This window comes from Opisthocomus hoazin, chromosome 3 (assembly GCF_030867145.1).
Source record: "Opisthocomus hoazin isolate bOpiHoa1 chromosome 3, bOpiHoa1.hap1, whole genome shotgun sequence".
NCBI classification, from domain to species: domain Eukaryota; kingdom Metazoa; phylum Chordata; class Aves; order Opisthocomiformes; family Opisthocomidae; genus Opisthocomus; species Opisthocomus hoazin.
In genome coordinates, this window is record NC_134416.1 from 44579179 (window position 1) to 44605642 (window position 26464).

Genomic DNA, 26464 nt, shown 5'->3' on the forward strand with positions numbered 1-26464 from the left:
CCCATGCCTGTTCCTCCTTCCCCAAGACTTCCCCCCTGTGTCCTGAGGTGCCAACTGACCCACGTGCCCCAGCTTCCCACTAATTCGAATCCCGTTGCTAAGCAGCTTCCAAACACAGCTCAGCAGTGCTGCTGAGCAGCACAGCAACTTCAGTCTCACCACCAACCACTTTCTTCAACCACTTTCCCTCTTCCAGGTCAACATCTTTCCTCTGATGGCCTTCTGTCAACATCTCCTTGCTCACCATGCACAACTGCTTTGCTCCTGCTTGAGGTCCATCAAATAAGGATGTTGGATAATTTTGTGTCGGGTATATTAATGTGTGCCTAAGGAACAGTAAGTTCCTTATTCTCACCTCAGGTATAATGTTTTAGAACCATTTTGAAGACGAGAATAATGGAGGACACATCAAAAACTGGAAAGTATGATGAACTGTAACGTACATTTGCCAAAAGTATACTGGACTAAACTGGTTCAGTACCTTTCCTTAGGATTTTTCTAGATAACTGCAGTGTGTATATTTAATCTCTAGACTCTGCTACTCTAGTACTTATGAGTAAGAGTAGTACAAATGCAAGGAATAGTAGCAGCACAAAGTGCAGGTTCATTAACCAGAAACTCTGGTAAAAATGGCAACCATCAGCTGGAAACAGGAAAAGAATAAAGACCACATGCATGTCAGTCTTGACTATGAGCTGCTGTTCTGAAGCCATCTGTGATGGTGCCTTGGGCAAAGGCTATCCCAGCAAGAGACAAACACACTATGAATTATGAACTTTCAGTAAGCTGAAGATGCACAAGCTTTTCCTCTGAGAAACGGAGTTGAAAGAACAGTGGGACATTTAAACCAGTTCAAGCAAGAAAACCACCAAAAATTTTAAGCCATATTTTCAACTACTCCAATACCCTCAGCATACAATGAAGATGAGAGCTTGCACCTTTCAGAGGTCCTTTGAATCAGCAGGGACACAACTGTTCAAAATACGGATTGGAGGAAACAACCACTCATTTTATGGAACAAGATTTCTACAGCTCATCAAGCCTATCATATGTAACTTGTAATGTAGCATGCATTACCTGTGGCATAATCAGCAAGATGAGTATTAACCAATGAATTCATGCACCGGTATTCTTTTGCATAGGAGTACAGCCATATTTTTATACCACGTAGCAGAGCTGGCGCACAGTGTAAGAAAAGTCGGTGCCAGCAGAGGGAGGCAGCTGCTCTCCAGGACATGCATCTTCACATTCCCCGATGCACAGTAGGAAGCCAACGAGTTTGTTTTTCTGGAAGTGAACTCACCCCTCAGCCATTGTGTAAATGTGGCTTTAAATCAAGCTGTAATTAGATTTTGCTGTATTTAACAAAACCCCTCTTGTTCCTCCTCTCTTCCAGCTCTAGACAGGAAATAAATGTATTCATGAAAGAAAAAAGGAAAAAAGTTTATGCCTCTTCCCGGCGCATGTCCTGGCACGCATGCAAAAGTAAGTACAAAACAATAAGCTTACGAGACACTCAATCTTCACAATACATAGGAACACAAAGATCTCTCAGTTGGTCCACTGTTAAACATCGCCTCACTTTTACCAGTATCCTGCTGCACCACATTAACCTTGTTAAAAGATACTAACCGTCCAACATTTGGAGTCTAGCTTTCCTTCATAAATTTGATTTACTTGGCAGAAAACACAAGTGGAAATCTTCTGCTAAAGACTGAGGCAAACTAAGACTGCCACGTATTCATTTTAGGACAGATCTTTTCTTTCTCTCTTTTTTTAAGAATTACGGTCATAGCATTCCCATTTTAACCAAAAAGCTTTTTACCCCCCCTTGCAGTCTTTGTACAGACCAGTACCCCTAAAATAAAACTGTGTGTGTTTTCTTCAAATTCACTTTACTGTAATACATGTTGCACAGGGTAGTTTTATTTTGTTGAAGTTCATTATGGACTAAACTGCATACTTCCACTGCACTTTACATTGCCATGTGAGGAACTGCACAGCAAATGAAGTTAAGTCCACTCAGAATTATAAATAGTTTCGATTGTATTTTGACTCCAAAGCTTTACAAAGAACTTTACGGTGATGGCGACAGCAAAGGATACAATGGCAAACTGGTGCAAGGAAGTCAAGAGGAGATTCCCAAGGCCACACAGCAAGTTAGCTGCTGATCTAAGAACAAAAAGTTTCTGCTCTTAATCTAGACCTTCTTCCCAGTGTGTGAAAACCTACTGATAACTATCTGGTCTTATAAAAGTTTCAGATCCTTTAGAAGAACGGAGAAGAAACCAACTGCTAATTATTTACTTTCATGCACACAACCATTGCTTAGGATTCATTAAATTATTTACAGAAGTTACTCATTTTTAGAGAGTCTGAGTAGCATGCCTTTTAAAAACAAACTTATTTCAAGAACATATGCTCTAACACCCTAATTCCCTACAAATCTTCTATTATGCTGCAAGTTTTAAGAAACCTAAGGCTGGTTTAGACAACTCAAAAGATAACCTTGTTCTGAAGTCAGTTTGCAGTTTAATCTCTAAATGGAAAAGATCAAGGTAAAAACAAATATTGGGAGTAGATTATCATCCCACACCTGTAAGAGAATTCTTAGTGGTTCTTTTTAAACAGCCAATACTAGCTCTTCCTGAAGGCACGATAATGAAGCTTGGTTCAGTATCGATCCAAATGACAATTCAAAAATTCTTATTATGTGCACAGTTTATGCTTCTGAAACTGTAAATCACCTGAGCAAAAGCTCACAAGTATTCAGCATCCTACTTCTTACTGTATCTCTACTGATACAAAAAAAAGTTTAAAATTAAACATCCTGCATAAAAACCCCTAAATTTGCTATAACCAAAGAGACTATAGGTACACTTATTTTCACTCACCGTCTTTGACCCACAGAAAACAAGAGCTGCTTTTTTTTTCTGGAAGTCTGGAAATTGTCACAGTATAGTGCCATGATCCGCAACTGTGTGAAAGATTACGAATATTAACGTCTAACCAAGCCATCAACTCAGAAAAAAACTGGGGGAGAAAACCTCTAAGGCATGTAGCCAAGGGCATGGTGCCATATCTAGGAAAGGGAAGTTTCTACACTAACTCCTGAAGTGGAAGCATACAATAGGATTAGCCTTATCTTCTTTAAGTTTCTTAACAGCCAGACTGCATCCTCCTGACAGCATTCTGTTTCCAGCAGGACTTAAACTCCAAGTAAGAGTCATTCTTAAAATAAAGTAGCAACAGCTATGTCTGGCAGAGCTGGAACCATGAGGACAACACGAACAACCAACACAGTTTAATTCAGGCTTGACTGAAGAGGAAAACTAAATTTCAGGCTTGATAAAAATAAGACACAGCATACTCAAAGAACCTTCAAGACTACCATTTTTAGGTCATGCCCTGTACTTTTTCCTGCTTTTTGATTCATATGTAGGCAGGTCAGATCATAAAGTGGCTTCCACTGTGGCATTTCAATTCAGATTATTCTCTACCTAATAATTTGTGCCTTTCTTCTTATTGCTTACATACTGTTTTGCTAGTCTGAGAAAGTTATTTGTATTTATTTATTTCTGAGAAGCCTTTTTTAATCTCTTCAAAGTACCAGCATCCTAAGCATAGCTATCTCATGCTCCATGAACTTTAGTGCAAATGCTATAAGTGTTTCTTTTCTTCTTAACAACTTCATTACAATGTTTATATAGGAACACAGTGCTAGTACTGTAACCGAGCAAAGCAAATATACTGTAGTAAATGTAAGCTTTATTCAAAGTATAGCTTTAAAAGTGTTTACAGCATACTCCAGCCTGGACTGCAAGTGCTAGTACATGGAAAAAGGCAAAAGGAAAACTAAATGACAGACCTTTCATGCTAACAAGAATTTTAGAACAGTCAAATGAAAACCTGTAGGCTAAACATATTGCCAAAATGCATCAACCTGTTTGTTGAAGTCAGCTGCGTTTCAGTTCCAGACACACAATCTGAATAGAAATGGTTGACTATTGGAACAATCTTGCCAAAAAAAGGGAGTGGGAGGGAATATACTACTACTTCTAAAGATTTGTGTGTTGTTCCTTATAACACCCTTCCTTGAAACAGTATGGGGGGAAGTACCTCTGGTAATTTGATATTCTGCAACACAAGACAAAATTTGAAAAATAGCAGCCAGTGAGAAATTTATGACTCTACAAACACTAAGGGTCCAGACTAAGTGATGCTAATGCTGAGGCATTTTGTCCATCTTCAGTAAGCATTACAGAAAATAAATTTAAGCTGTGCAAAATTTCTTGGCGCTATCTAATATCCAAAATTGCTATTATGTCTAAGTTAGCAGCTACTGGATATAAGCCATCCTTATGTTTATAGGAAACATAATAATCACACTGTCACTGTATGCTCTCCCAACAGTACTATCAAGATTTTGTAGCAGAATATACATTCAGTACATCTTAGAAATTCAGCATTTATACTATGAGTAAAACTATTCAGTAGTTCAAAAACTTACAAAATTGTTCTAAAGAATATTTGCAACTGCTCTGAAATTCAGGCCTGTAATTCTGATGTTTTCACTGTTTTCCTCCAGATAAGCAAAATAATTAACATTTGTAATTTGGATTCACATACTTTTCTAACAAGTCTCACATGGTAGCCTTTTCAAAGAAAATAATGCAGCTGTCAGCAGTGCTGCTCTCCTTCTTCATTGTATCCATTATCACCTTTCTCCATCCTCTTAAGAGAAAAAAAAAAAAAATCCAGAAACCCTCCAGCCCCACTCTTGAACAACTCAAATCCCCATCTTCCTCCTTGCTAACCCACCATCTCCCAAGCTACCCCTGCAAAAAGGACCTCAATTCCGCTACAACATCTTCTCAAGCTATTTATTTGCCATGAGATTAAGTGTATTGGAGAGAAAAACTGGTAGAGAATAAGCAACCCTGGATCAAAATTATTTGAGAAACGGAAATAGAAATTCTCTTAAAAACAAAAAAGAAATGTACCTCCAGCAGGCTAGGGGGCAAGTATGAAGTCATGATGTTCCTTCTGGAACAAGTTAGCATGATCAGCACACAGACCACCAGTGAGGGACTTCCCAAGGAAATAAAGCACTTGAGGAGAAAAGCAGCTCCAGGGACTCCATCCTAAGGGCTATTTTAGAAAAGAATATCTGCCGGAAGTAAAGCGCTTAAGCAGGACTGAAATCCCATTAAGGAAGAAAATAAGAAGGAGAGAAACACTAACAGCTTCTTATAGCAGAGTATTTAAATAAAGTCAAAGCTATTAGTGGGGGCAGGGGGGAATAGGAAAGGAAACAAAGGCATAAAAGTTGGTGTACTATGAAAATCTGCACTGTTGGTTTCACTTCTTCAGAAAAAAATATAGTTCTATTTTAAAAGTCTTTTTTTTTTTTTTTCACTGAGCTAAAACAACACTGTTGCGTTGTACCTCCTTTAGCAGGAGAATCATAGAATCATAGAATGGTAGGGGTTGGAAGGGACCTCTGTGGGTCATCTAGTCCAACCCTATTGTTCAGAGCTTCTTCTGTAAAACAGGGAAAATTATTATGCTAGCCCTTAACACCCCCATTGAATGAAGGCCTGTTTTTCGGTTTTGCCCCTTTTTTTAATTTTTTTTGGGAAAAAAAAAAAAAAAGACTCCACTGAAAGGCACACATGGCATATACATAGAGTTGCTTTTGTTGATACCACTACCACAGAGCTAAGTACTTTAATTCAGGAAATGCAGAAAATAACTGAACAATTTGAGAAAAAATTATAAACAGACTGAACTTGCTATTTTGAAATTCCAATCTAGTATTAATGGCAGTAAAGCAGAGAAAAACAATGAATAAAATCCAACACCATAATATCTCAGAGATACAGCAATGCCTGAGCAAATCAAACTCATCAGTTTTGGTTTGCGGTACAGAAGTTTACACCTGAACGCAGCTGGATCGCAGTCAACTAGCCAGCTCCCACAGCAGCACCTTCAAGCTGTATTGATTTCTGCAGAAGAAAGGCACCGTAAATCTGCTTGAGCAGCATTGCGTCATTCTTTTGGTTGGCTTGAAGAAGTAAATTAAATGTTTTCCATTAGTATGGTAAAGCAGCTATACAATTTTGTTTTTGTTTCAAATACAGTCTCAAGTTACGGAACACTTTAGCTAACTCTGCGGCAAGGACTACATGTTTCATGTTTATAAAGCCAGCAATTCAAGCTTATGTGAAACCAGATGTGTACGCTGCACAGTTCCCAGGACTGCGCAGTTTTTTTTTTAAACGTGTTGCTGCTGATTAAAAAAAGACCCTGCCTTTCAGTTAAATCATAGAATACACTGCAGCAAGAACAACACGGTCTTGCAGACAAGAGAGGAGAGGGGGGGAGAGCAAAGAGGGTGGGAGCAGAAGAAAACTTTAAGGAAATAAAAACCACGCACGCAAAGCAGCATATGAGCAATGCTGTAGTACAACAAAGAGCATCACAGTTCTGAGGAACAATAAGCATAACATTACTTGAGGTAACAAGAACTCCTTGATCAATTATTCATATAATTTACAACAACAGTAACAGCTGCGTCAATGAAAAAAAGAATCTAGGGCAAATACAAAATAACACAAAATCTTCACAGCTATGAAGTGCCCTTGATTTTCACCAGAACATTTGGCTGTCTGATACCATGTGTTTCTGGTTAGCCACACACCCCTCCAACAAAGACAAACAAAAGACAGAAAAGCACAGAACGAACTGCCTTGGTGGAAGTAGTGACAGCGTTCCAGGCTGCATTTCAATTCGGGACATTGTGCATCACCAATAGCTGACAGTACCTGACACTGCTGTACATGGATCCTAACTGCCAGCACCCCACTTCGGAACATGCATGCTCCCCAGGGGTTTACGCAAATACCTCCCACGAAGTCTTTACTCTCTCAGCATGTAAAATTGTACTTCTTAAACAACATTCAGAAGAAATACTTCTGTTTTTTTAGTGCATGGTTATCTCAACTTCCACTGTTTCATGTACTCCTAAGGTAAATGTAACAAAGCGAAGCAGCAAGGAGAGAAATATTCTGGACTGCTTTTTTTCCTCCAGTTTGAAATCACCGTACAATCGTCATCAGGTTTTCTGCTCTGCTAAGGTTTGAAGACAGCATCCTCAGTCATTCAAGACAACCTTGCTAGGGGACTGGAGAAACACAGTTGAAACGGAATTCAAAGAGGTGAGAAGCAGAGAGAAAGGGATGAGTGGGCCTAACCGTGCTCGGTGGTCTCACTGCCAGGCACGTACAACAAATCGTAAGAGAAGGTTATGGGGTGACACGCTGACCATGCTAGTGGGAAATATCAGGCCGATTTTGATTTTACTGATGTTAGGACAATGAACTTTGGTCTAGTTCGGAGCCCCGATTCCAGTCTAGATGAGAAAGATCAATAAAGGATTAACAAGAAAAATCTGCAATTCTTGTCTAATGAATCAAGGAACATTTATCTAAGGAACCTTCCGACAATGAAGTTAACACCTTGCAGAAGTTGCCAGGCCTTTAGAAAGACCTACATTTAATCTTGAAGAAATCTGTGGAAAATGCTTCCACTACTACTCACTTTTTTCAGCCAACTCTCTACACAAAGTTCAATCAATCTTGTCAGTATGAAGGAAATATTCTGCATGTATCATCACTACATTCAAAATTCTGGCTATTTAACAAAACCATAGTACAGTCAAATCTCCCAAAGCGCCTGGGTCTGTAGCGCTGATAGGTTCAACAAAGTTCTTGGGGTCACGTTTCTTTTTCATCCATCAGCATTTGTCCTTTACAAGCAAGAATAAGTTCTAGATGACCATACTAAGAAATAATTACAGTGCTGGTAAACAGAAATTCATCCTACGTAAACCTCATTCTCCTGTCGACACTGAAGACAGCCAAGAGTGTTTCCATATTTTTGTGGCCACTCGAAGCGAGCTCTGAATGCGGCAATTAAAGTGGGATATGTTTCTAAAAACAGAGCATGCTGGAGAGCTCTGAAACAGCCTGTTCCCCTGTCAACAAAGAACTGCGGATATATCTTTCTACTAGTATTACAAGGAACTACTTCTGGCTCTAACCTACAATGCACTTTGTAGCTTTTCCCCCCCTCCCCCAGCATTTGCTATGACAACATTTGTACCAGGTAGCAAGCAGATAAAGCTCAGAGATGCATTTGTGTGTTTATTTAGTAAAAAAAGAAATTCTTATTTTGAAAATTGTATCAGCCACTTCAATTCACCTGAAAAATGAATCTCTTTACCTTGATGTAAGATTTCTGAGCTCCTGCTAAGGCTGTCTGGGCTGTTTGGAGGTCTTCACCTTCAACAGGAGGTCTCCAGGTGGAGGCAGGTCTCTTCACCCTGGAACTCCCAGAGGCTCCTTGCAGCAGTGCCTGGAGATACAGGGAAGGCATTTAGCTTCATCATCATGTGTCACAGCCATAGTTTTAAGACAGGCAACAAGTGTCCTTTTAGGTTGAATCTTTTGGCTTAAACAACGTAAATTTCAGAAATCAGAAACCTATGTCTTCTTTTCAAGACTGAAAGCTGCAAAGAGGTGGTTTGGGGTACCAAACAAGCACTCGGTCAGCTGTAGATGTTCTGTAGTGTTTATATTGCTAGTCCTAACAGCAAGCTCTGAAATTTAACAGGTGACCTACAGGTACCAGTTCCGAGTTTCTCTCATGTCATTATTTTCCCCATACTGAAAATGCCCAGAGACACGCTTCAGAGCAAAGAGCACAAGTGGCGAGACATCATCCTCTCAGGGGAGTCAGAGCGCTGTGCCACTGCAGGCAAGAAACCCAGCCTGCAAACCACCTCACCTCCCCGCGCATGGCCTCCACCCCGGTGACAAAGCGGCCCTTGCGGAATCTGCACTCCAGAACACTGCCTTTTGCTCAGAAGAATTCAAAATAAAAATCCTTAAACTCCGCCACCAGAAGGGAAGGCTAACAACGAGTCTGCCTGCCTGAAATGAATGCGATTCACTGCTGCTTCTTGCATGCAAAACAGCCACACAGAATTTAGTAGGTTACAAGACGTGGCCTAAAAAACCTAAACTCCCTGTTTGGGTTTATGTTCTTTTTCTCAGCGTGTCACCTGAGGTAAGATCAGCTCTAACCATAATACTCTAAAAATACTCAGGTACCTGAGATTTCTGGGGTTTCGTTTTATTTGACAGTGTGTGCTCAAGCACCCTTACTGGTGCAAGCAGATGGCACAGCAGCTTCTTTTAAGCAAACATTTCTGAGCAGTTTAAAATTATTTTAATTTTCTAATCAGTTATTCACTCTAGAAACAGTACTGCAATCAGGTTACAGACCATGTGATGCAACATGGAGTTCCTTTAACAAAAATCTCAAAAATATTTGCAGAAGCTGTTTAATCACCAATTCAAGCAAGCTGTTGTCTCCTACAGTTAACACACCAAACGGGCAGCAGTATTCGTCAGATATCAACTACTTCGCATTTCCCCACTCCCAATCTGTGGGGAACCTGCCTGAGTTTGGGTCTTGACATCAGCACACCTAAGACGAGGGTTCATTTGTGTTGGGTGGGTGGATGGAGCTTTGTCTTGGAGACGGGCTGTCTTCAAAACATCAGTACAACAGAAACGAGCAACAATGGAGGATTTCAGAAATAATGTGCACCTTCATGTAAGTGCTTATCAATTAAAAAAAATAGCAAGAGGAAGATGAAGGCATAAGCATATTCAGAGCATTACAGCTACTCAGTTATTATGGGAACGCTGTACTATTGTTATTCTGGTATTTGTTAAAAGAAGAAAAAAAAACCCCAGCATTTTAAAAACATGGGAGGAAACAAGAGAGATGTTTTCCAACCTCACCTTGTTTAGTACAACAAAGCCCAACAACAAGATTACTAACCAAAAACATACCCTTGCACTATTAGAAATTATTCTGATCTTCCAAATTACTGTATTTTAAGCAGCAACTCTGAACTGACACTCACCTCAGTCTCAAAACTAAAGCAACTTTGCAACCAAAAGGATGGCAGCAACTCAAAGTTTAAGATCGCTGTACGTTCATATTCAACGAGTCATGAGGGAAAAAGGAACGTGGCCATTAACTGCAGCTAGTAAATCTGTTCCAGCCATGTTTCTTGGCCAACAGCTTCAGCAAGCCCAAGTACAAGCACTTGTATCTCCGAGCTGAGTGACAATTTTTACAGCTGTCAACTGGTCAGGACGGCAGACACCCCCAAAATCCCTAGAAGGCTGCTGAATGTACAGCTTAAAAAGAAAAACTTGTGACAAAATACTGTAGTGAAAAAAAAACAGTTTGTGTCTTTTTGTGCAGGAAAATATTCAACTTCACGAATTCCTCCCCTTCTGCCCTGTTGAAATTGGAGTCCCTTGCTTTCTGCTTCTCCACTATGTTGCTGGTTTAAAGTCTGCATAGAATACGGTTTGTAGTTCCCAAATTTACATCTGGTGCTAGTAATGCTACCAGTCTCCTACAGGAAATGAGTATCACCAAGTTGAAAATACTCATGTTTGAAGACGCAAGTATGGTAGGAGTGTATGCATGTGCACAAATACATATATTAAACTAGCTGCACAGTTAACAGATTCTCTGAGGCACTCAGAACTGTACTTCAAAATATTTTCATGAAACTGTTTTATATTTATATACTACATCCTGAGTTTCAGCCTTTATCCAACAAGCTGGAGCCTTTTATGACACACGTCGTTTCCTGCTTCACTGTCCAGTATCAACAAGTCTTTGGGCTTTCTTTCTAAAAAGAGTTTTCATCCTCACTTGCTATTTTCTTCCTCTCTCTCATTCTCTTGCTAACTATGAAATCAAAGTTTTAGTACTTACAAAAATACCCATCTCAAGGAAGAGAAGACAAACCTAATTTGGAAGGATTTGTGAATGAATGAATGGGCTTCTTATTCTAACAATTCCAAAGGTACCAATTTAAGCCTTCAAATCTCACTTGAGTCTACCCTGAGGTTTCCACAATCCAAACTAAAGTCTTTAAAAATGTAGGATTTCTTGACAAAGCAATAAGCTGATTACGGAAACTCAGCTGAGATGATTAAGCATTTGATAACTGGATGCTTTGATAAGGCGTTCCCTCAATCGTCACCAAGGAGAAACTGAGGTCAGGAAACAAACTAGGCAGCTGGAAGAATCTAGATACTCCTATAAATAAGATATGCTTTCTTTGCCAAAGGAGATATGAATGCTTTCTGCAGCCAAACAGCACACAGATCCTGAGAGAGAATAAAGTTATTTAACAAAGCAGAACAGGTATAGATGTCAGCCCCACACCTAACTAGAAAACAAGGAAAAATTTATCAATGGATAGTGTGCCAAAGAAGAAGAAGAAGAAAAAAAAAAAATCAGTCTGTTTAATGTAGACCCTAAATTTTCACAGGCAGAACGTTCTGAGTCACTATTCTCACATCTCTATAGCTTCAGGTAAAAAGCTTACATCAAACATAAATTAGAAGGTGTAGTCAATGTAAAGAACATGATTTGCAGAAACATTAATTAGGGTAGTCTTGTTACGAAGGGGCCATATCCACTAATTCCGGCAGTTTCTACTCCTGTAGACAGACATGTTTTCATTAAAAACAACAATAAAACTAAGCTGTAATCTGCTCACTTACTCAGCATTACATCACTGAAAAGATAGAGGAATCAAAGTAATCCAGAAGAATCGGAAGTCAGGCTTCCCACAATTAATGTTACAATGTTCATACTTCACACAGTGTTACAGTAAGTATTACTCTATATTATCTTTGCTGGCAAATAAATGCGTAAGTATCTTCAATATTGGAGGTTTTACTTCTGAGATGGAAGTTATAACCTTCACATTTTCTGGCTTTATTCACCCCCCACTTATACCAAAAATAATAAATTTCATCACAACACAGGACACCTATAAGAAGAGCTTTACTCAACACAAAGTTTGATGAAAATATTGCTAATTTTCCCAAGCAAGAGTTACATCAACTGGAAGCTAGCAGCGTCTTTAAAAGTCTCTCAGTTTCACTATCTCTATTCTTGCAGCTGTGAGTATCTCACTAGAAGACACTGGATCAGCACAGCTATCCAGACACTATATACTGTCAGGGAAAGGTACAGTACATTTACAGAAGCAGAAGGTACGTTAATCTCCTAAGTGTTAATTATACTGATAGAAAGCTTCAAGTCCCACACGCTAGCTTTTTGTTTGCTGTTGTGTTTGAAAAACATATCTAAGAGACAAAAAGAGTTTCGTTTTACCCTCAAGTTTTCTGCCCACATTCTCATGTACAAACCTTAAATGAAAACCTCAGTCTTGCAGATTAGAAAAGAGCGTATCAGCTATGGATTAAGCACCCTGTGTCCATGGAAATACACACATCAGGCACAGACAAGCTGTCATTTTATGACCCACATGCACTGTTGCGCCATTTATCAGGAAATCAAAACAGAGTCCTTAATGCAATCATACGATCACTTACCAAATCAGAGCTTTTGTCCTTCCAGCCTTCCGCACTGGACTTCTTATAAGTTTATAAAGCTAAATGGTAAAATACGCATTTATTCTATGAACTTTTTAATGGAAGTCTAGCAGTTTTCTTGAATTAATCACAATCATGAAAGTGTAATAGAAAAAAAAGAAACCACAAAAGCAACACAGAAAAACAGGTTTTCTGGCCAGCATGCTACCTGGTTCTGCAGGATGGGTTTTCTTTTTCTAGAGTTAAAAAATGAGTAAGTACAGACATTATGATGGAAATAATTAGCGTTCTTAAGCACCAGTGGGCAGCCCAGTAAAACAGGACTCCAAAGATGAGTAAAAACAGATGGTGTGCCTCTTGAGGAAGAAATTGTTTTGGAGAGCGATGGAAGGCAGAGAAATCACAATACTTGAACGAAGCAGCAGCACAGACAGACCCAATGGGTTTCTGTCCTGTCAGTCTCTTTGTGTACCTGAGAAACAAGAGTCAGATGCCAAGCAATTTAATGACAACAAAAAACAGTCAGATTTAGGTCTGCTAAGACAAATAGCTAAGATACATAGTTATTGAAGAGGATGGACACAATTGTCATGGGGAACCATTCCCTCAAGAAACCACTGAAAAGCAGCAGACGATTGAAAGTACTCCCCAGCTGAAAGCACAAACACAATTTGAGAGGTACCAACTAAAAATTGCAACTGGGAATTCATGAACTGAGTTTATATGCTAATGCACAGTTTCCTATCATCTTCAGTCTCTGTGACTACACACCTCTTGCCAAGAGACTTGAAAGAAGAAAGCCTGTATACTTGTGAACGTTCCTGGGTTCAGTGACAATGGCTGAGCAAGAGTCGAAAGAAAGGGTGTGAAATGGTAAGGAAAACAAGGTATATGACAAAAAGCAAGTATACTGATTCAAGTGACAACAGAAGATAGGCCTAAAAAGGGGCCTGGTACCACGATTTATTTTAAGTAAACATGACTAGGAAATTCAGTCAGAACTATCAAGTTCTTAAGTTCTCCCTGTGAAAGGGAACAGAAAAATACCATGCTCCCTTCTTACTGTAAACATCACAGAGAAACATAAAATAGGGAATGGAAGTTGAAATTAAGGCAAAAGAGACCCTTTGTAAGAGTTTCTGTTGACTTCTCTAGCAGTTAAAAAGTCATTTAAGCTCCTAAAAAAGGGCATCATTTAAGTACTTAAGAATCACTCATTCATGGATATCAATAAATGTATGCTAATGAGATTCATGACTTGGAGGTCTTGAAAATGATTTAAGAGTTGGACACAGGCTTAGAGATTTCCATTTATAAAAAACAGTGTACTCTCTGAGTCTTTACTGATGATCTAGGGAACATGCCAGCATACATTATCTTAAAGAGTTACGTCCAAAATACAAAGGTTTCTGAATGACAGCCTGGGTATAACACCTGAAGTAATCCAAATTCTGAACTGTCCTTTTTTTCAGTTTGCAATTTAGCTTTATTTATTTTTCATAGTCCCCATGAAAGCATAACTACTTCGTAGTTCATGAGATGCAAGTTAAGTAATTGGTTTGACTTAGGACAGACATTAGAAGCAGCCACATGCTATCACCATCTTTGCCCGCTATTTGGGAGAAATCTTAAGACAAGACAGTCACGAAAATATACATGAGAGTAATGATATGCAGCTGAAGAGGGAACATGTATGTTACACTACCCTGTCTGCATTCTCACAACGAACACTACAAAAATTAGCAGCACTTACTGGGTAGAGCTGGAACTCTACCAAGCATAAGAGCAGCACGGAACTAAAAGCATGAACTATGCATAAGAAAGACTTTAGACCTGACAAGGGTGACACCTCTCTCTGGCGTTTAAAAGCAACACCATTATCACTTCAAGAAAGATACTCTGGAATGCACAGACACTTTCAAAAGTCTTTGCAACATCGAAGGTGGACAAATGTTACTTAATGCCTTCAACAGATTTGGACTCATGATTGTTTTTTGTTGCAAATCCAGCTACAGTTGGAGAAGTAGGATTTTTACGCAAGTTAAAAAACAAATTTGCTGTAGCCTCTAATCTTCCCCTCATCTTGCCACATCTGTAAGACAAGCTGTGCAAGAGACACAGGAGTCCTAAGCCTGGTACTGAACCACCACATGAGATGTGTTAATTCTCCCTTGGGTACGACCAAGGGACAATGACCCACATTCAAAACAATAAAGGTGACACTCAATCCCATTAAATGATCAGATCAAGACAGATCTCAAGTTTTCAGGACACAGATGCTGAGGTAAAACTTGCCCAAGCAATTCTGCCAGGGAACAATCCCAGGGAACTGCAAGAGTGGTTCTCCAAAATACCTGAATGCTAGAGGCAGTACAGCACTTTTATCAGATCTACGGGAAGACAGGGAACTAGGAAAGTGCCAGATGGTTATTGAATACCAAGCCGTGCACACATTTTGGAGGAGTTTCAGGTCACCCTCATTCGCTCACTGGCCAACACAACAAGAACTGAATTTACAGTATAAGCTTGAGAACTAGAATAAGTACAAATTATTAATAATGAGATATTTACAAACACAGAGGAAGAAAAACAAAACAAATGAAAACACCACCCAGTTAATCACTTCAGAAAAAATAAGAAACAACTGGCAGAAGGAATCAGCTGAGGGAAACAGCCATCAATTTCTCATTTCATTAGGCATGACTGAAATTCAGATGGACGTTACAGCCCGTAAAGGAAAGTTTTCCTCTGGCCTGAAAGACTCTCCAACCCACACTTCTATACGCAAGCTTCCAGGTAAAGAATTTTTACCAGCAAGTTATTAAAACCCCAAAGTAGCAAGAATTTAGTTTAATCTATATTCACTTGAGGACAGCTGCTTGCTTACCCTGCATCACACCCAGACTGTGTAATTCTCTCTTCGCAACTCAGTATAACCAGGAAGACTAACTCGGTTCCTGGTCATTCAACTGTAATGGTTTCTTTTCAGATGTTTTACAGATGAAGGGGGAAAGCATACGGACAGGCAAACTCAGTTTTAGACTTTAAATCAGGCAACAGAACATAGCCCATGATAGGAAATACTAATTCTACAGCTGGGCTTCAAAAAAAACTTCCACAGTACACTTTGCTGGGAATAAGAAGATATGTAAAGCTTTGACTTGGAGTCAGGCCACAGGGCCAAACATACAAAGAGGACTTAAATCAGAGATTATTTCTAAAACTTACCTTCCAAAGGTAGTGCCAAAGTATTAATAAAACATACCAACACTAAGAAAAAGCCAGGTACAAGGGCAACTTGTAGTGTACAGATCTCAGCCAGGCACAGACGGGCTGCCTGCTGGAGCGGTCAGTCCTACCCCCTGTCACCAGCCAAGCTTGCAGAGCCAGCCCAACTCTTTTGGCTCTCACACCCAGGTTTCGTCCGCATCACATTTAAGGCAGGGGAGCTCCCTGGGACAGTCTGGAACTGGGGAGCACCCTGGGACCCCACACTACTGACCAAGCTGAGGACTCCAGGAGGCTCAGGTCGACACACCTCGAAGTACACACACACTATAAACCTTTCCTAGAAACTACATTAAAGCATCTGTTGTTTATTAAATATACTTAATATTGGACTGCAAAAAAACTACAAGCAGTTCAATGCCTGCCTTTGTGACCTGTTTCAGTACTTCACTATTATTGATGGGAACAGTAAAATGGTATCACACTTGCAGGAACAAAGAGTGCTGGGTATAGGATATCAACAATCCAACTTTAATGAGGCTGTGGAAGGAGTCCTTTCATTACACCCAGTGACGTTCTGGTCCTCCCTGGACCATAAGCAGCGGAACCCACTCCTAGGCTGTGGGCTCAGTGCTTAGGACAACCCAGTAGATGTTTACAAAAGCAGCAATTAAACACAGCTTGCCAGCTCTGCAAAGTCTACCTTCATCAGAGGCATTTAATAACAACATTCTCGTGCTGCATACCACAATTTTGAGAAGCAGAGAAGGAAACAGCTTCATATACTGATGCAACTCTAGAAACAGGCTATTTGAGGCAATTCTGTACAGAAGTAAAAAATACATAACATCCATTGATTGGTTACTTTTCCTTGTTTAAAGCTAGTACCAAAATCTGGTTACTGATATAAAAGATTTTGATGCAAATATGAGTTATTACTCCCCAGAATTTCAGTGCAGTGCTACAGCGTTTCCATACCCCAGAGGCAGCGAATCCAGGCAACTGCTCCGCTCCAAATAGTGGGAAGCTGGCAAACACAGGCAAGGGGCAAGCAGCCAAACCAACTACGAACGCTAAGAGCAGTGTAAATCAACAGTTTGAATCGGAAGGTTTTATACTTCCTTTCTGAGGACTTTAGACACTTACTGCTTCTTTTATAAACATTTATCAACCTTGGATCAGGTCACTATGGCAAGGCATGAAAGTGGCAACAGTTGCAGAACACCTCCATCAGTTTGACCTTGATTTGGAACATCTTTTTGTCAAATGCCGAACCAGGAGTGAAGCTTATGAGATTATATTCCAACTCTGTTCTGACAACTCAAACTTTTGACACTTCTCTTTACCTTATAAACAAAAATATCAAGCAGGACATCAAGCAGACGCACCGTATCACTAGATGCAGGACAAAAAGCCGACAAGGCTTTTCCATGGGTTGCTACGTGCATAGTCTTTCTTTGATAACTCTTACCCTCATTTAACAGCACTGAGGTCAGGGAAGAAGGAAAGAGCATACAATACTTCAGAAAAAAAAAAAAAAAACAGCTTTCAAAATAGGAACAGAATTCATAAAGTAGATAGTTATGTCACAGCAGCAGTCAGAAAGGAAGAGAAAGGACACACAGGAGGTTGTAACGTGCCAGTTGCATGTCATCAGTCCATAAAGGAAGGTCTCTTTTCTACCCTGAAGCCAAAGGGCAATTGAGTGCTCATCCTACCCTGTCACTCATTCTTAAACTACATAGCAATTCTTTTTTAAATAATAGAGATGGACCACTGTAACACTTGCACTGGTTAATCTGTAGAATTTCAAATGATCCCACAGCTAAGAAAATAATGCTGGTCATTTGGGTTACGAAAAGATCACCAAAAATACATGCAACATTTTTGTACATCAAAATATGTATTTTTCACTGGAGGCACTCTCATATCCCTAATGACGCTTCTACGACACCAATAAACATCAATACGGCATTATCCCTTGTAAAAGTTGATAACATTTGCTGTATCAGATATGCTGATGTTCCTGCAAAAACTCTGTGCAAGTTATCTACAAAGACAGGCACCCAAACAAGTATTTGACTCCAAACACTGAACTTCAACATTCTGAATTGTAAGCTCAAATAAGGAGCCATGTAAGCAGGCGCTTGCAGAATGTACAAAATTAAGTATCAAACGCACTAAAGATAAAAGGAACAAACTTCATTTTGAAGTCCAACATCTAAAGAGATTTCTACCTTGATCTTTATTGAAATGCTATCATTTCTACTGCTACATTTTCATACTGTACAAACAATGCATTTAAGTTTCCAGTTCTTATGTTTCTGTGCTACTAGAAAAGGAGATACATTTTCAGAAGCACGCCGCCTTAGACCCTGCTGAAGGGTTTCATATGATGCAATTCAGGCAGAATACATTTCAGTTTGCTTACCACAAAATACGGAATGATTATTTTATCAATCTTTAAAGAAAAAGTAGTATACCAAAAGTCACCATTTGGTCACTAACTATACAAGTTACAATAGAATATGTGGGATGTGAAGAGAATTTGATAGGTATACTTAAAATACACTTGACATTTCTCTCTCCTGTGTTTTATACGTTTTTAAATAATCTTGATAATCTTTGCCCATTTTATATGCAAATAAAATAACTACACAAGTTAACTCTTTAATCCAAAAAATTTCAAATTATTTTCAACATAAAAAGAATTGTTGGGAACAAGTTTTCTTTGTATTAACACTACTTTAGTACTTACACTGCACAGGAATTTATTCAGGATGTTATAATTTAGCCCTGTGTAGGTGTCAACTGACTTCAGAGTCTGCTTCACATCTACAGCAGTTATTCAAGAAGACGCAATTATGCTAGTCACACAGGCGCACTCCAGTGTCTAAGGCTTTTGCACATCTCACTTTGGAAAGTTCGGACCTGCAGCTCCACAGATTTGAAGACTTCCCCTGAAAGAAATAAATATAGTGCGTCTTGTCTTTTGTCGGCACAAAACCAAGTTTTGCAGTGCAGATACCTATCATTGGCAGGTCCTGTAGCAGCCGATGGGCAGGCTTTCTGCCCTCCTCCCACATCTACAAGATCATGGACAAGAACAGGAGAAACGGGAAGTGTCAATACAAGAGTCCCAAACACAAACTTTTCAACTTAAAATGACCTTGCCCCCCCTGAAGTTTGCAGTCCCTGATTCAGTGTTAGACATAAATAGAAATTCATTCTCTAAACTTTCAGGTTTGAAGGAACTACTCCAGAAACAATGTCAAGATGCCAACACAGATGGCATCTAACTTACTTAACCTAATTCTTTCATCAAGTACAGCAGCCATAGCTTATAAACAGCATATTTTAGAGAAGCCTCTTATCTTGATTTACAGAACTTGTGAACTGATGGAAAATTCATTGCATCCCGTGTGAGTTGTCCCATGATTAATTATCCTATTTTAACTACCTTTGCTTTTGGTTCTAGGGTGACACGGAAGTTGAAGGGAAAATTAAAGGCTTAATAACAACTGCTTTCCCTGAGTTTGTTTAAACTCCTAATACAGAAGATTACTGTAGCTGAAAGAGCCAAGAATTTCCCTACTCTTCCAGTTTACGTATTTAACACCACTTTTCCCAATTTTTCCAGTTTACATATTTAACACCGTGCCTAGGTGCTGGCGCTGCAAAGCTACACAGGGCAGCGACTGCTGAGGAAGAGGAAAGCCAGACAAGGACAAGGGAGAGATTTCATGGTTTAGCATCTCTTAGTGAATTAAAACAAGAATTGGCGAGCTTTCAAATTTATTTATTTTCCTGGCATGGATGTTTTCAAGAAAGAAAAATAAAAAAAAAAATTTTGTCCTGTGGCCAGAGCTCATTGTTAGCAACACCACAAGACCTCTTTTGGGTGGAAAGTGATGGCCCGCGGCCGGGAGGCCGAGGCAGCACTGCCAGGCCAAGCCTGTGGCATGGGGCCTAGGCTGGACAGCGGGTGCACACAGGGCAGGAAACGCCGAGGCTCCCTGGCCCCAAGCACAGCCCTGCACAGAGAAACACATGAAGAGTGTGCCCCTGTGAGCTTTTATGGTGGCAATCAAAAACACATGGGGGAAGTGAGAGTTTTAACACTCTCACGGAAAGGGTATCGCTCCCCTGCCATTGATGTTTGAGGGCAGAGGGTTCCTCCTGCACCAGCACTTCCCCAGTCAAGAAGCTTGCTAGCCACAGAGGATAATTTTTGTTGAATAAAGCCTTAAGTTATTAATAAGAATGAAATCTCTTGACCTAGATTTTCTCCCAGCTTAAAAGATCCGTATATATATACACACACAACACAGCCTTTCTCTACAAACACTAACATATTACACTCATCGTACACCAGAGCACTTCAAAACAGATATTTCACAATAAAAACAAAAAAAGGCTTTTCTTTCCCCTCCCTTACCCAGCTTTGTGTAAGAACATGAATACAGATGATGTCTGATTAAAACAGAAACCTGAATCCCAGGTTGAATGTATTTACTTTTCAAAAGCATTTTACAATTTGATTTTCTTCTTGCCTGCTGTGATAATTGATGAAAACTACAGAGGGATTAAAATGAGCACAGGTGCGTGTCTACACAGTTCAAAGAGATTTGATCCCAAATGAAAATAACAAAAAGAAACCAAAAAAGCTTGAGTATTTTTAGGCATGGATTTAACACAACCTAACCAAATAAGCCTAGATTAAAAGTAGGATTTTACAGTCCAGACTTCACGTTATTGAAATTTGAAACTCATTTTTTCATAACATATCAGAAACCTTTGTGAGCAATACCTGATTTAAGCTGGTATTAACAGCCCTCCATATCGTAAGAGTCAGAGTGGATACACAGGAAAAATAAAGGCACCAAAAGGAGTAAAAAGCCCTAAAACACAAACAGGCATGTGTAACAACAGACACTTGGCACTAAATCAACACTATTTTTAAACTTGTGAGAGGTAAAAGGAAAGCCCATGAGCTGAGAATATTTCCCTGCCAATATACAGATCTGCACAAAACCCGTGCTTATTTTCTTTGCCAAATTTATACTGCTACAGCTGGATCACAACTTCCTTGCACCCGTGAGGTCAGGAACCATTTGAAAAGAAATGCATGATATAGCTAATCTTTCTGCCAGCTAATCATACCTAATGCAAAAAACGTGAATTTCCCCATTTTTCTGCCCCAGTCTCCTTCAGCAAAGCTAAGTAGCACGTTGCTAATCCCAAATTTGTTGCACTACTTTGTTAAACAGATTTAAAAAACAAATACACACAAATCGCATGGGATAAAGAATTTATTCTGTGCTCAAGGCTTATTGCTGAGCTTCTGAGAATCAAAAAAACAGCACTCAATTGTATAGAAAACAAATTCATTTGTCTCAAAGGCATGCCAACTCTACACTGATGTAGGCATTTTTATACAACAGCCATTTTCTCGCTTGAACTACCTAAAACACTGTTTCTACAGTAACACATATTCAATATTCTCCTTGAAATAGAATCCAGTATATTTTTAGGCCTCTCAATAATAGGAGATTACAAATGGATGGATCAGAGATAGCAGAATTCCCTTCCTCCCCATACAGAGGGGCAGCTCACAGCTCCCTCGATGTGGGACACGAGATAATTAGCAGTACCTCCAAACAGCCTGAATATTCATTTAAGCATCTTTTTGATTAGTGAGAATGAGGGAACACTGGCAATCGTTTTGCAGAAACACATCAGTGAAATTGCTAACATCTGAAATTTTCCAAGCAGGCCTGTAACTACACTTACCTCCATGCATTTTCATCTATGTCTTGCCATGGATTTATGTATTTGTAGCATCCACTACAGTGGGTGCTATTACAAATATAAATTACCTCTATCTCCATATCAGAAATCTTACTGACTTAGAGCTTTTGAGACCTCTGAAGTTTTGACTTCAGATGATTTAAACACCTCCCTAAATACAAAAATTTTGAGGATAAACAAAAGGAACTGTGTAAGGAGAAGACAGTCTTCTACCTACTTCAAACAAACATACTGGTGAACAAATTCAGTTGTATGTTTTCATCCCGGCCAATATTAACTTTAAGATGCAGTTCAATTTGTGCACAACTACATTTAAAACTGCAGGGATCATAAAAAGTAGAAAAAGCGACACCACTAAAAAAAGTGATCAATTGATTTTTCACATTTCACAAAATGCTGAAAGTCAGTTCAAGCCCTGGGGAAGACAAAAACCATGGGTTTTTTTTATTGTAGGTTATCATTCTGTACATAAGAAACCATATATGCTTACTGTGGCATCAAAAATTAACAGAGTAGACTAAGGCATTCACTGAAAAAAATAAAGACTTCAGATCCTAAATAATTTAAATACTTTGAAATAACCTAAATATAAATTTGCTATCATTAGTTTTAATTAACAGATAATCAATTCATTTTACTGCAAGCATTTGCAAAGCACGTGACTAATTACTACCCTGTGAAGAGTCGGGGGGGCGGAGGGAAGAAAAGGCATAAATCTTAGCATAGTTCATCAATACAATAAAAAACAATACACCATTATTGATGCTTTTTAAAAAAAAAAAAGGCAAGTATAATTAAAAACAAGCTCTCTAACATACAGGCAACTAAACAGGAATAAGACTGTAAAGTGAATCTGCACAGGAAACCCAGGATTAGGGCTGAAACTCTGTTCTAATCCTTCTGTCCACAGAGGGAGCGGTCATCAAGCAGCATGTGGTCTGAGCATGCACCTGCAATACACAGGCAGGATTTCAAATCCTTACAAAAAGATCAAGCTTTGTCTGAGAAAAGTTTATTTTTGGCTTAGGAAGTGGAGTATCTGCCTTCCTCAAAACCAAACAATAACCACAAACATCAGCTTGTCAGTAACTATACCTGGATGCGACACGTACGCTCAACCCATCGTTCCTGGGAATGGACCTGACAGCAAGAAAAAAGCTCAAGAAAACAGAAGAAAAACTCTTGTTGTGAACATACTAAACAACTCAAGTTGACACAGTCATACCACACCATTACTGTGAACTTTGCATTACCTTTCTGTAAATTCCTGGATTAACTGATGAAGTATAAGCACTCAGTAAAGGCCTTTACAAAGTGAGGAGGGGAGGAGCAATCCTTTAAACACAATGGAATTCCCCTAACAATGAAATAATCTTAAAAGATAGTATCATTTATCTGGTGCTGCAAAATGACTAATAAAAAAGAAAGGTTCATCTTCAAATACCATCTCCTTTTGCCTCACACAATCTTCTCTGACACTTCTATACTACAACGTGAAGCAAAGTCATATTAGGTGCTACGGCAGGGAACTTCCAGCTGGGCTCAGGACCCTAGGAATTCCTGCTGTCACTAACGGGGAGCTCTTCTTGCGCACCTGGAGCTAAATGAACATCAACCATTCAGAAGCCCATGGACCCATTTTGTTCCATGGAAATACTGGGCCATTATTAAAAAGTGTGTGGGGAGGGGTTTCTAAATCCTGTGATTAGAGGTTTGGCAGAGAGTGCAATAAACAGGAGAACCACGGAGAACTTCCAGTACGACATCTTTGAGAAGTCTCCATTTTCCCCTGAGACTGAAACTACTGCTTTCAGTCCTCAGCCATTTTGTCATAAAAGTTTAAATGCCAAAGCAGCAAGAGACACTTGTTTATACTTGGTGTTCCTTCTCTTAAAGTGGAGTAGAATTTAATTTGGTGAGATTTATCCGTAAACTGGGTTCAACTCCTACCCTATTTGTTGCCAACATTGGCAGTAAAACCACGATTTAACACTGGGAAGTGTAAACATCTGCAAACTATTTTCTCATCCTTCCCCATGAAGTACACACCACAAGCCGGTTGCCATCAGGACTGCTTTAGTACCACGTCACATTTTACCACTAGGTCCTTTTCTTTCTGAAGAGTCAGCTACAGTCCACCAGCAGATATCACAGAGTAAGGCAGTACTTACTTATTTGTTTCCATACACCATATGCACACTTGTTTGCTTGAAGTGAAGCTACAGCATCATGTTACTAAACATATAAATAATTTTAAGATGTTCATTATTATTTTAAAGCAGACAGATCTCAGCTGCCATATTCAAGCTATGAAGAAACTGTCACAGGCAGGTTAACACGCTCCTAAAAACGGGCGCTCACAGCGCTGATACTAAAAGATACTTGGAGAAATAAAATAGCACTACAGCTTCCAGATTGAAGATTTTTACATCATTAAAATATGCAAATAGGGGGAAACAAAAAAGAAAAGCAAAAAAGTCATTAAATGACCCAACTATATCTGCAACCATTTTCCTACTTACAAAGCCACATCCTTGATTTTCAGCTTAGTAAGAGGAAAGGCTCAGATTATCTTGGACCTGCTAATTTCTGAATATTATTACAGTGTGCTGTTACTGACAACCAAGTACTAATACTAATGGTTATTTAAAAGTTCATGGTAATTATATAACTTATCCTTTTTAAACAGTTTGCTGTATTAAATGCTAAACAACTTTATCCTGCATAAAACTGAGCCAAAAAATGTAACAGAGCATCTTCACTGCAATTCTGTTTTTCCTTTGAAAAGCAAACTCATTATGTTCTATGAAGAGAAAAAAGTATTTAAAAGAAGACTGAATTCTTTCTTTCTCAAAGGCAGGCTCTGAAGAGATTGCATAAAAAAGATTTTATTCTTGGCTCAAATACGAACATTTGGGAATCACTACTTCTGAGCAAAGACTCACCCACTTAAAGGCAGAAGAATTTATTTTGAAAACCAGTGTGAAATTTCAGGGGAAAAAAACGCCATACATATTTTGCACTTCCCAGCTTTGGTAGTTCTCCAGATAAGACAAATCTCAAAATAACCTCTTCCCCATATAACTGTTTTCTCATAGATGTTGCCAAGTTATCTTACACCACCAGTGAGAACTTCTACAAGTAACTACTTCCAGACATGGCAACTCAGAGAACAGTCATTAAGAGAAAACTAAAAGCATTTCAGGTATTTTGGAAAAGACACTCAAGATCGGGGCCCAGGGAACACATTTCCCCAGGTGTCCACCACAGGCTGCCTTGCCATTGGTCTGTTCAGTGCCCTTCAGAGGCCATCAGGGAGCAATGCTGTAGCTCAGGGATCCACGGATCACGGGCCACCTCTTCAACGCCCAGGACAGGAGACAAGTTTTGAGTCCAGCCCTGCTGCTACAGACTACACTCCTATTGTAGCTAACGGTCCTCAGAGGAGCAACACTTCTCCTTTGGACGCAGACCACATGCGGTAACTGTTTCCCCAGATTTGATCCAAACCAGCTGCAGAAAGGGAAAGCTCATTAGAAAATTATATCAGGTCCCTACAGAAACGTTTAGGACTTTTAAACAAAAAATATCATTTGTGCGTGTACACATGTGGACACCAGTGTGTCACTGCAAAAACACCAAGGGATGGGGAGGACAATTCAGTCTTCTGTCTCCAAGATGACTCAAGATTACCTGGAGACATCCACATAATGGTTCTTGAATGCTGAGGAACGCTGCAGGTTCCATGGTCAGTGGTACAAGTCACAAACCAGAGCTCGCCTATCAACTCCTTTTCCCTGCCTCACACACGTTCATAGAATCATAGAATTGCTCAGGTTGGCAAAGACCTCTAAGATCATCAAGTCCAACCACGAACCTAACACTGTCAATTCCACCACTAAACCATGTCCCTATGCTCCAAATCTATACGTCTTTCAAATCCCTCCAGGGATGGCGACTCCACCAACTTCCCTGGCAGCCTGTTCCAATGCCTGACCACTCTCTCAGTAAAGAAATTTTTCCTAATATCCAATCTAAACCTCCCCTGATGCAGCCTGAGGCCATTGCCTCTCATCCTATCGCTAGTTATTTGGGAGAAGAGAACAACACCTGCCTCACTACAACCTCCTTTCAAGGTATTTACAGAGAGCGATAGGGTCTCGCCTCAGCCTCCTCTTCTCCAGGCTGAATAACCCCAGTTCACTCAGCAGCTCCTCGTAAGATTTATGTTCTAGCCCCTTCACCATTCTCTGGACACGCTCCAGCACCTCAATGTCCTTGTAGTGAGGGGCCCAAAACTGAACACAGTATTCAAGGTGTGGTCTCAGCCGTGCCGAGTACAGGGGCACGACCACCTCCCTACTCCTGCTGGCCACACTATTCCCAATACAAGCAATGGCATTTTACATTACAAGCAAATACATTTTCCTGGGAATGGTATTTTGTGTATTCTCCCAGTGTTTTATGTGAAGGGATTGCTACTTTCTCTCTATCTATGATGCAAAACCTTGACCGTGACCTGCGAGTGCTCTGCAGGGTCAGGCTCCTGGCACATCAGCCCTTGAAGTCAGCTGCGGCTCTACCGTCGGGCATCCCTCACAGAACCAGAGGTATGGGACACTGAAGGATCCAGGAGGGATGGCTCGGTAACCCTATGATCCAGCCCGGAGGCCAGGCATGCCCCAGTCCCAGGGGAGCGGGGGACCAGGCCATGTACCGTGAGCTCCCACAGGAAACCCAGACTTGCAGCCCAGTGGGCAGCCACAGTGCTTTCCAGACGCTGCCTCTTCGAGACCATCAGGGAGCATGGCCACGAGACGCGCCTTGCCACAAGGACACATCCAACTCACGTATCTTGTCATCAAGCCTGAAGAGAGGACTGCAGAAAGACTCTGCCCCGAGTAGGCACTCAGCCT

General features: G+C 39.9%; 1 protein-coding gene across 3 annotated transcripts in view; it reads right to left on the reverse strand.

The window, feature by feature from the left end:
- FAM110B (family with sequence similarity 110 member B) overlaps window positions 1-26464 on the reverse strand; it is a 113394-nt gene that overhangs the window by 74174 nt on the left and 12756 nt on the right. For 2 of the 3 annotated variants that reach the window (XM_075416113.1, XM_075416116.1), the window contains exon 2: window positions 8287-8418. The gene's annotated coding sequence lies outside the window, so the exon portion shown is untranslated. Of the gene's footprint in view, window positions 1-8286; window positions 8419-18495; window positions 18698-26464 lie in introns of all 3 variants that reach the window. The other variant, XM_075416114.1, reaches the window with a different exon arrangement.